Genomic DNA, 10,915 nt, shown 5'->3' with positions numbered 1-10,915 from the left:
CTCTCATTATTATGTTACATTTATTGATGATGCAACTAGAAAAGTATGGGTTTATTTCCTTAGACATAAATATGATGTATTTCAAACTTTTAAGAAATGGAAATGTTTGGATGAAAATGAGACTGGTAAGAAATTAAAATGTCTCAGATCTGATAATGGTGGTGAGTATTGTAGTCATGAATTTGAAGATTATTGCTTCACTAATGGTATTCGTAGACAAAAAATTGTTCCAAGGACTCCACAGGAAAATGGAGTGGTTGAACGCATGAACAGGACTATAATGGAGCGTGCAAGGAACATGAGGTTGCATGATGGGTTTCCCTTACACATGTGGGTGGAGGCTATCAATAGTGCAGTATATTTGATTAATAGAGGTCTCTCTACTCCTTTGGGCTATGGTATTCCAGAGGAAGCATGGACTGGTAAGAAGGTGAGTTATTCTTTTCTCAAGACCTTCGGTTGTGAAGCTTTTGCTCATATAGACTCTAAAAATAGAACCAAGCTAGAAGCTAAATCAAAGAAATGTGTCTTTGTTGGATATGGCATTAATGAATTTGGTTATAGGCTTTAGGATTTTGAAAATCTTAAAATTGTTAGAAGTCGAGATGTCATATTCAATGAGAAAGTGTTGTACAAAGATCTATTGCAGCAACATGAGAAGAAAGAAGATGATTATGTAGTGCTGGATGATACTCCAAAAGCTGATGTTCTAGCCATTCCTCATGATGTGCAACAACTGCAACAAAAAATACCACACACACCAGTAAATGTTAGACAGTCAATAAGGCAAATTAGACCTCCACAAAGGTTTTCTCCCTCTTTGTATTCTATTTTACTTACTGATGTTGGTGAACCTGAAAGTTATGATGAAGCTGTGTAGGTGGATATTAAGATTTAGTGGAAGTCTACAATAAAATATGAAATGGACTCTTTGCTAAAAAATAAGACATGGGATTTTTGCAAGTTGCCTGCGGGTAAAAAGGCTTTACAGAATAAGTGGGTTTACAGGTTGAAAGAAGAGGAAGGAGGTAAGAAAACATTTAAGGCCAGGTTAGTTGTCTAAGGTACCCTATGCTTCAATTGTAGGAACCTTGATGTATGCTATGGTATGCACTAGGCCAGATATTGCCCATGAAGTGGGAGTCATTAGCAGGTATATGAGTCATCCAAGATTTGAGCATTGGAATGTTGTCAAGTGGATTCTCAGATATTTGAGAGGGAAATCGAATAAGTGTTTACACTTTGGGGGCTCTACTACTAATTTACAGGGCTATGTTGACTCATATTTGGCAGGGGATATTGATACCAGGTAGAGTACTATAGGTTATGTCTTTACTGTTGGTGGGGCAGCCGTGAGCTGGGTTTCTAGGTTACAGAAGATTAATGCTTTATCCACTACAAAGGCAGAGTATGTTGCTGCTACAGAGTTAGCCAAGGAGATGATATGGCTTTAGTTCTTCTTGGAAGAATTGGGACATCCTTAGAAGGATAATTATTTGTTTACAAATAGTCAGAGTGGCATTCATCTTGCTAAGAATTCAGCTCTGCATTCTAAGACCAAACACATATAGTTGCGGTACCATTTCATTCGGTCAGTTTTGGAGGATGGACAGTTAAAGCTGGAGAAGATACATACCAATGAAAATCTAGTAGATATGTTGACAAAGGTTGTAACAAGGGAGAAACTTAACTCCTGTTTAGCTTCGGTTGGTCTTTTAGACTGAACATGAATAAAAGAACAACGGAGTCTAGGGTGGTTTGATCCAGTGGGAGCCTCATGTGGTAGTAGTATTTCTACAGGATCAGTCTCCAAGTGGGAGATTGTTGTTTAGTGTGGAGCCTGATCAGTCCCCAAGTGGGAGATTGGTAGATTGTGGTGACTAATCAGGAAAGTATTGTACATACTTCATAAATAGTGGGGAATTTTGGGCCGTGGCCAACATGGTAGCCGACATATTATGGCTGACATATGGCCGACATGTTATAAACCTAAAGTGGTTTAATACTTGTATAAAAGGGCTTAGGGTTGGGTATTTATCATTATGTTGTGATATGAAATTGGTTCTTGTGGTGATATTGAGTTGTAAGGGATTACGGATTGTAATCAGGTTGTAATCACTGGATTTTAATAAGATCAAACTTGTTGTTTGGTGGACGTAGCCCAGGGATTGGGTGAACCACATTAAATCTTGGTGCCTTGTGTTCATTTCTGTGTGTTCTATTATTTTCTGTCATTTTTTATATTTGCATGTAGTTTTTATTTTTGCATGTAGTTTTTATTTATGTTCGTGGTTTATCCTAACAATTCTGACTTAGGTGCCTTTGATCTTGTTGGATAGTGCTTGCTGATATGACCAGCCTTTAAAAAACTAAAGCATGTAGTTTGGCTCAACCATCTGCTATAGCTTCCACTGAAATGTCTTCTTATGAAACTCTCAAGGATGTGTCCATACTCTTGATAGTATTGATAGCTATGTCTTGTGTTGTAGTCCCAATTATAGGAATTTTCATGGCTTCTTCCCTTTTTTGATGAACATGTGGTCTTGGATCTGCATTCAAAGGCTTTATGTCCATAATTCTTGTTGGAATTAAAGATAGAGTAACTAAGAGCGGGGGTGAATCAGTTACTAAAAAAAATTAATCCACAAACCCCTCAAGTGTCTTAAAGATCTAGTTACTGTTTATACTCGGTAAAATGTTATAACTCGGTAAATTACACTATCAAGCATTCATGCATGTAACTAAAAATAAAGTGAACACAAGAGACACCAGATTTAACGTGGAAAACCAATATGGGAAAAACCACCAAGTAACTAGTCACCAATTTTTCACTCTTCTGAAGTGAGCCCTGTTAGGAGCCAACCCTATTAAATGTTACAATACACACTATTAGGTGTGACCCTATTAGAGGATTTAATCACCCTGTTAGGAGTGGCCTTGCTAGAGGTCTTTAGAACAATTCAACTGAACTGTCACCTTGTTAGAGGATTTACAAAATGACTGTTAAATCAACTCTATTAAGAAATTTGAAATCACTACTACAATTGTTAGAAAGCAACAATGAATTGACCTGAACAAATTGCATCTGAAATTGCTAGGTACAGGTCTCTGTTCAACATCATTAGATACTCCTTGATCAAATATAACTCTGCTGCTCCTCAATGATCTCTAGTCATCCTTCAAATTCACTTCCACAATAATCAATCTTCATATCACATTAACTTCTCATACCTCTACATCATACCATTTTGAATTCACAACTTGACCTCTTACTTACACCATTCAAATTGTCAAGTCGGCCCATTTACATGTTACATTTACCAATAAACCATTCATCAGTCGGCTATAGATATTACTCTTAAATAAATAAACATTATTTCATAAGACAATGAAATCCTTTACTGGCCAACCCTGCTCGGTAAATACTACTTCTGGAAATTTTTTGAGTTAACCATCTTGACTCGGTTAACATTGCAGTATCCTTAAAATCCTTTGGTTGTCGAGTTTTCTTGGTAAGAGCTAAATCTCTCGGTAAGAATTGCTTCTTCCAAATTACCTTTGATGACCAAGTGAACTTGATAAGAACTACTTCTTCCAAATTACCTTTGATGACCGAGTGAACTCGGTAACAAATAATTTTTTTTGATTACCTTGAGAGCTCGGTAAACATTGTCCTTGCTTTGATGACCTTCTGAGCTCGGTAGACACTATCCTTTGCCTTGCTGACCTTTTGAGCTCAGTAGACACTATCCTTTGCCTTGCTAACCTTCTAAGCTCGGTAGACACTATCCTTTTCCTTTCTAACCTTTTGAGCTTGGTAGACATTATCTAATAACTTATATGACATTTATGTGACATCAAAGACAACACACAATTAAACAATTGTATCCAACAATCTCCCTCTTTGGAATTGATGGCAACAAAACATGTCATAGCATAATGAAATTTGAAAACAAGTCTTTTAATGATAGAATACAAAACTCCCTCTTTTATAATAATCTCTGCCTCTTACACAAATTCTTATTATGCAAATTTCAAAAAGATATGACAGTATATTCTCCCTCTTTAACAACACATGCCAAAGACAACTTGAAACCACTGAATAGTATTATACCTAATGTATTTATTCATATGTAATGTCTTTATTGATTTGCTACATCAACTGATAGATCTTCAATTCTATTCGTGTTGATGCATCACTAAAACTATATTTTAGTGAGCTTCAGATAGGGGAATGACCCCTAACTTACCTCTTAGATACAAGAATGCATCTTTAGGTAAAGGCTTAATGAATATGTCAGAAATTTGTTCCTTTGTATGCACATATTCCAATCTTATTTCCTTTTCTTGCACCAATTCTCTAACAAAGTGATATTTTATAGCAATATGCTTGGTTTTTTAATGCATCACTTGATTCTTGGAGATGTTGATTGCACTTGTGTTATCACAAAACATAACCATTGGTTCTATGATTTCTTGCTTCATACTTTTCAATAATTGTTTAAACCATACAATGTTTGAGAAATTTACTACTACTGCAACATATTCAGCCTCTGCTATGGATTGAGATGTACAATTCTTCTTTTTTGCTTTTCCAAGAAACCAACCTTTTTCCAAGAAAGAAAGCTCCTCCACTTATGCTCTTTCTGTCATCAATATTTCCTACCCAATCTGTAGCAGTGAACACCTTTAAATCTAGTTTTCCTCCAAGTTTATACCATAATCCATAATCTTTAGTTGCTTTTAAGTATCTCATGATCCTTTTGATTGCTATCATGTGATTTTCTTTTGGTTTTTCTGAGAATCTTGCTATAATCCCTACTGCAAGGGCAATGTCTAGTCCTTTGTGCACTACATATTGCAACTTTCCAATCATAGATCTATACAATGTCTGATCCACTTCCTTTGATTCATCATCCTTGGTGAGTTTTAATCCAGTACACATAAGAGTCCCAACTAGTTTGTAGTCTTCCATACCAAAAATTTTCAGTATCTCCTTGATGTATTTAGATTGAGTGATGTAAATGCCATTCTTATTCTGCTAAATTTGAAGACCATCAAAGAATTTTATCTCACCAAACATTGACATTTCAAATTCTTTGTTCATTTGTTCTAAATTTTTTTTGAAAAAATCATCATTTCCTATGAATGAAGTATCATCTGGAAATATTTCTACCAAAACAATCTTATTATTTGGTCCTTCCTTTATGTATAAACTATTGTTGTCATTAGTTCTTTGAAAACCAATCTGAATAAGATAGTTATGCAACCTTTCATACCATGGTCTAGGGGCTTTTTTAAGACCATATAATGCTTTGTGCAATTTGCAAACCATGTCCTTCTTGTCTAGATCAACAAAACCTTTGAGCTGCTCAATGTAAACCTCTTCCTCCAATATGCCATTGAGAAATGCTAACTTGACATCCATCTGATAAAATTTGTATCCTTTGAATGCAGCATATACAAGTAAGGTTTTGACACCTTCCAATCTTGCTATCGGAGCAAAAGTTTCTCCATAGTCTACACCTTCTTCTTGAGAGTATCCTTTACATATTAGTCTAGTTTTATTTCTTGATACCTTACCATCTTCATTTAGTTTGTTTCTGAATACCCACTTTGTTCCATTCACATTCTTGTCTTTGGGTCTAGGTACAAGAGTCCATGTTTTGTTTTTCTCTATCCATTCTATCTCTTCATTCATATATTCAATCCAACTTTCATTGTCTAGTGCATCTTGACATTTGTAGGTTCAAAATCAGCAAGTAAACAAGTGTCTTTCAACTTATTTCTTGTCATTGTTCCTTCTGATTTATCACCAATGATCTGATCTGGTGCATGATGCTTACTAACATACTTGGCTAAGATGGTCTCCTTTCCTTTTGAATGACTTGCAATGTTATCCTTTTGTCTCTCAACTTTTGGTTTTGATTCTAGTTGCTTGGGCGCGGTAGATGCTAACTCGATAGCTTCTGTTTGCAACTCGGGTTCTTGCAGCTCGGTAGATGCTGACTCGGTTTGGACTTCTTGTGACTCGGTTAATGAAGACTCTAGAGTTGATGTTTCCTGAATAATAGGTATACTTGGCATTATATTAGGTTCAATGTAAATGAGTCTTTTGTAGTCTTCAGGTTCCTTTTTGCTTTCTTCTTCTGTTCTTTCTGCAAACTCATCTACTTTCACATGTGCACTTTCTATAACTTTGTGAGTAGATAAGTTCAAACATCTATATGCTTTTATTTTGCAAGAGTATCCCAAAAATATTCCTTCATCACTTTTTACATCAAATTTACCTTTTCTAGATTCTTTTAAAATGTAACATTTTCTTTCAAATACTTTTAGATAACTTACATTAGGTTTGTAGCCATACCACAACTCATAGGGTGTTTTGAATGAGTCCTTTTTCAGCTATACTTAGTTCAAGATATGAACTATAGTACTAATAGGTTCCTTCCAGTATTTGATAGCAATTCCTTTCTCAATCATTAAGGTTCTTGCATGATCCATTATAGATCTATTCCTTCTTTCTGCTATTCCATTTTGTTCTGGAGTTCTAGGTGTTGAAACCTATCTTTTGATTGTTCTTTCAATGCAAAAGTTATTGAACTCATGTGAAATGAATTCACTACCTCTATCAGACCTTAAGCATTTTAGTCTTTTGCCTGTTTCCTTTTCTACTCTGGCCAAATACCATTTGAACTTTTCAAATGCTTCTGATTTCTCTCTAAGGTATATGACAGTCATCATTCTTGAATAATCATCAACAAATAGAATGAAGAATTTTTCACCAGTATAACTTTCAATTCCAATAGGTCCACACAAATTAGTATGCACAGTTTCTAGAACTTCTTTAGTTTGATAGTTCTTGCTTTTAAAACTAGTCTTTCCCATTTTACCAATTTGACAATTCTTGCATAGACCAACCTTAGGTTTCTTTATGTTAAGAATACCTCTTACTTTCCTGAATTTACTAATTTTTATTAAGTTGTCAAAGTTTACATGACACAACCTCCTATGCCATAACCAACTTTCTTCAATTTGAGCAATGAAACATGAACATTCACCAAGTTCAAGATAAAATAAGTTACCTTTTGTTTGAGTGCCTAATCCAATCAGATTTCCTTTGCCATCCAACAATTTTGCTTTTTCATGGATAAATTCTACTTTGAATCCATTATTCAATAGTTGTGCCACACTCAAAAAATTATGCTTTAGTCCTTCTACCCAATATGCATTATCACATACAAGTTCCTTGGTTAGTGAGATTCTTCCTTTTCCTCTTATACAACAAGGTTCATTGTTACCAAATCTTACACTGCCACCATCATAGTCTTCAAAATATTCAAACTTAATTTTATCACCAGTCATGTGTTGAGAACAACCACTATCTATAATCCATGTATCATTTTTTCTCATATGAGAAATTGTTGCCATTTCCTCATCATTATTAGATTCATCTTTTATAGAAATGTATACAATTTCATCTTCTTCTTCATTATCAGAATCATTAGAATCTTTTTCCATAAAACATGTTTTCTTACCTTTATCCTTGAATAATTTGAAGTCCTTTTTTCCATTGTATATGTGACCTTTCTTCTCATCTTTGTTCTGCTTATTTGGGCACCTAGCAGTAATATGTCCAATTTCTTCACAAGAGAAACAGATTAGAGGAACCTTACCTTTGTATTTCCCTTTGCCTCTTGAATATTTTCTTGCTAGTAGAGTTTCAACCACTTCAAGATCACTGTCTGAACTTTGTTCTGATTCTTCATCACCATCTAGTTATGGATCCTTCATATTTTTCCCTTTTTCTTTGAGTGAAATCTTGGCTTCAAATGCCGATTCAACGTTCTTGGCAGCTGGAACATAATTGTCATAGTTGTCTAGCTCAAATGCTGTCAATCTTCCAACTATGGCCTCTAAATTTATTTTATGATTTGCCTCACATCTTCTTTCTTGAATTGCAGAGACTCTGATTGCATAAATAGGAAGTAGAGTTCTAAGAACTTTACTTATAACTGTCTCCTCACTGATATGTCCTCTAGATGCTTTGATTGCACTAACACATGCTTTAACTATTTCAATATACTTTGCAATGTTTTCATCCTCTCTCATCCTCATTTGATCATTCTCATGATTTTTTCTATGAAAGGCCTACCCTATTAAAGTCTTACAAGGATTGTTAGATCCTATCCTATTAAAAGATTTTAACACTCTATCAAAAGTGTACCTAGATAAAGGATTTACAAAACATTCACTTGGAATGTTACCCTGTCAAGGGCTTTATACAATGGCTGTTAAACCAACCTATATCCATAGGATTTCATTCTGCTAATATATTTTATAGAAAGTATAGTAGAGTGCTTGACCTTATTACTTGCAATCTGCTATTTCTGATTTTAGATCCTTGTTTTGTCCAATCTAATCCTCACTAATCTGGTATGAAGCTATTTGTGGTACTAATATTCTATTCTTTTAACTGATCTATAGTTATGCCCCTCTTCTAAGTCAATTCACCCCTTTTACTTCAAAACTTCACTAGCATTATCTCCTCGCATACATTCTTTCTCTCACTCTATAAATTATGGGGCTTCAACCTCCTTAAAAGAATTTCATGACTTAGCATTAGGTATGAATCTACAATTGAGATTCATCTAACTTTCCTACTCAAATCTTTCCATTTTTCTAATTGGTTTCATGTTGATTGCATAGGGAATCCAAATAGATTCAATCTTATCTTTTAATCCTTCAAGATCTATCCATATGTCAACTCAAAAATAGTTTACATCTGAGTTTTTGGAGGCACAAACTCTTATGTTGATTCTGTGTTACTCGACACTTACTAATTGCTAATGCTCGACACATACTAAATTTCGTCTTGCTTGGCACTTCAACTTTTTTTGGCATCTATTAGTCACTTAGCACTTGAAACTTGCTCGACATTGTTTGTTTGCTTGGCATTTGAATGACTCAACACTTTTTGAATTTCTGGCTCGGCATATATTGTAATTCAAAATCTATATTATACTTGGAATCAACTTAGAAAATTTCTTAAGTGTGTTGACACTCAATTGTCAAAACCAATCTGAGATTAATAGAATACTTCCCCTCTAATGTATTAAATTCATTTAATTCATTGTGCTCCATAAATCCCCTTTTAAATAAATTCTAATTTATTTAATTCCCTTCACTTTATTAAATTATTTAATCCTACGTTTAAGTTAAATCTTATTTAATTTAATCCTAATCCCATCCTAAAACCTAGTCTACACTCATCACTCTCATCCTTCTAAGCCTACCCACTACTTAATTTCACTTATTTATCTTAAACAACTTTCTAAACACCTTTTAGCTCCTAAGTATTTTCTCACACATGTGTGAGAAGCTCATGATCCAATAAAGCTTCCACTTCATTTACACCTCTTACATCTTTGTCCCCCACTCCTTTCCCCAAGGTTGCTCACAGATGTGTGAGCACACCTTGAGCCTCTCAATCATAGAGGCTAATTTTTACTTTTGCATGGCTTTGTCTTTTAACCCATGTTTCTCCCATGTGGCACCTATGTGGATTCCAAATAGATGCCACCTCCCCAAGGCCTTTCTCAAACCTATAAATAGAGCCCTTATCTCAAGCATTTATCCATCTCCCTCATTTGCATTTTTATCATGCTAGTTTAACTTTTGAGTTCTTAGAGATTTTATACTTAGAGCTAACCTTTGGTAGTTGTTTGCATTACTTAGATTTCTAGATTTTGCATTAGATTCATGGTAGTATGATATTGTTAGATTTCTTTCTCCATTGCATTTCATCCACATTCACATCCATCGAATCCTTTGAGTTTGGCTCACTCATAGCTATTTCCTAATTATATTCTCCATTCATTTAGTCTAGATTCACTCATTTCATTTTGCATATCATTTATAAATCAAGGGATTCAATAGTTGTGTTTTGGGAGAGCACATCCACATCCCTCCAATCTAAAGCACACCAACAAGGCCTCTCATAGGTGCTCCTTGTTGAGCTGCTTTGAGGTTGCATGAGGACTCTAACATTTTGGTTGCATAGTTTTAAAAATCAAGTAGAATTAGTAGTTTTCCAATCTTACTTGAATCTTTGATATGCACATGCTACTAATGTCTACTTGTTTACACATGTTCTTGATAGGTTAGGATTTTGTGTATATAGATGATGATCAAATATAATGTATTTGATAGATGAAATCATAAACCCTAAGATCTATGGTGTTGTTTAAATAGAAAAAGATTAGAATTACCTATTTAATGGGGTACAAGAATGAACATTTTGTATTGGTAGAGAGGCTATACACATGTGAAGGAGTTTTAGAGAGTTGGAGCTATTGCTAACATTATTGACTAGTGAATCTAAGTAGAAGGATGAATCGAGTTGAGAAGAAGTGAAGGGTGATTGCTTGAAGGATTACCAAGTGAACTAGAGATTGAGATGACAATGAAAGCTAGATAGTGAATCAATTTTGTGAGCTAAACAAATTTATGTACATGCAAAGTGATTTGTACTTAAAATATCAAACCTATTGTTACTTTCTAACCATTGTGAATAGTATTTGAAATCCTTTGATCAAGTTTTACCCAACAGTCATGATGAGCTAATAGTCTATGTAAATCCTCTAATAGGGGGACATTCTAATGGAATGTTATAAATTACTCTAACAAGGACACTCCTAATTGGGTTATTAAATCCTTTAACAAGGTCACATTTAATAGTGTGTATTGTGACCTTTAATAGGGTTGGCTCCTAATAGGGCTCACTTTAGAAGACTAAAAATTGGTGATATGTTGCTAGTAGTTTTTCCCAATTTGGGTTTCCACATTAAATCTTAGTGTAAAAATCATATGGATTTTATTATAATGTTTTAATGGTTAATGTTTACATTTCTCA

The sequence above is a fragment of the Cupressus sempervirens genome, chromosome 1 (assembly GCF_028749045.1).
Source record: "Cupressus sempervirens isolate cs-2001-9-10 chromosome 1, ASM2874904v1, whole genome shotgun sequence".
Taxonomy (NCBI): domain Eukaryota; kingdom Viridiplantae; phylum Streptophyta; class Pinopsida; order Cupressales; family Cupressaceae; genus Cupressus; species Cupressus sempervirens.
This window is presented reverse-complemented; position numbering follows the sequence as displayed.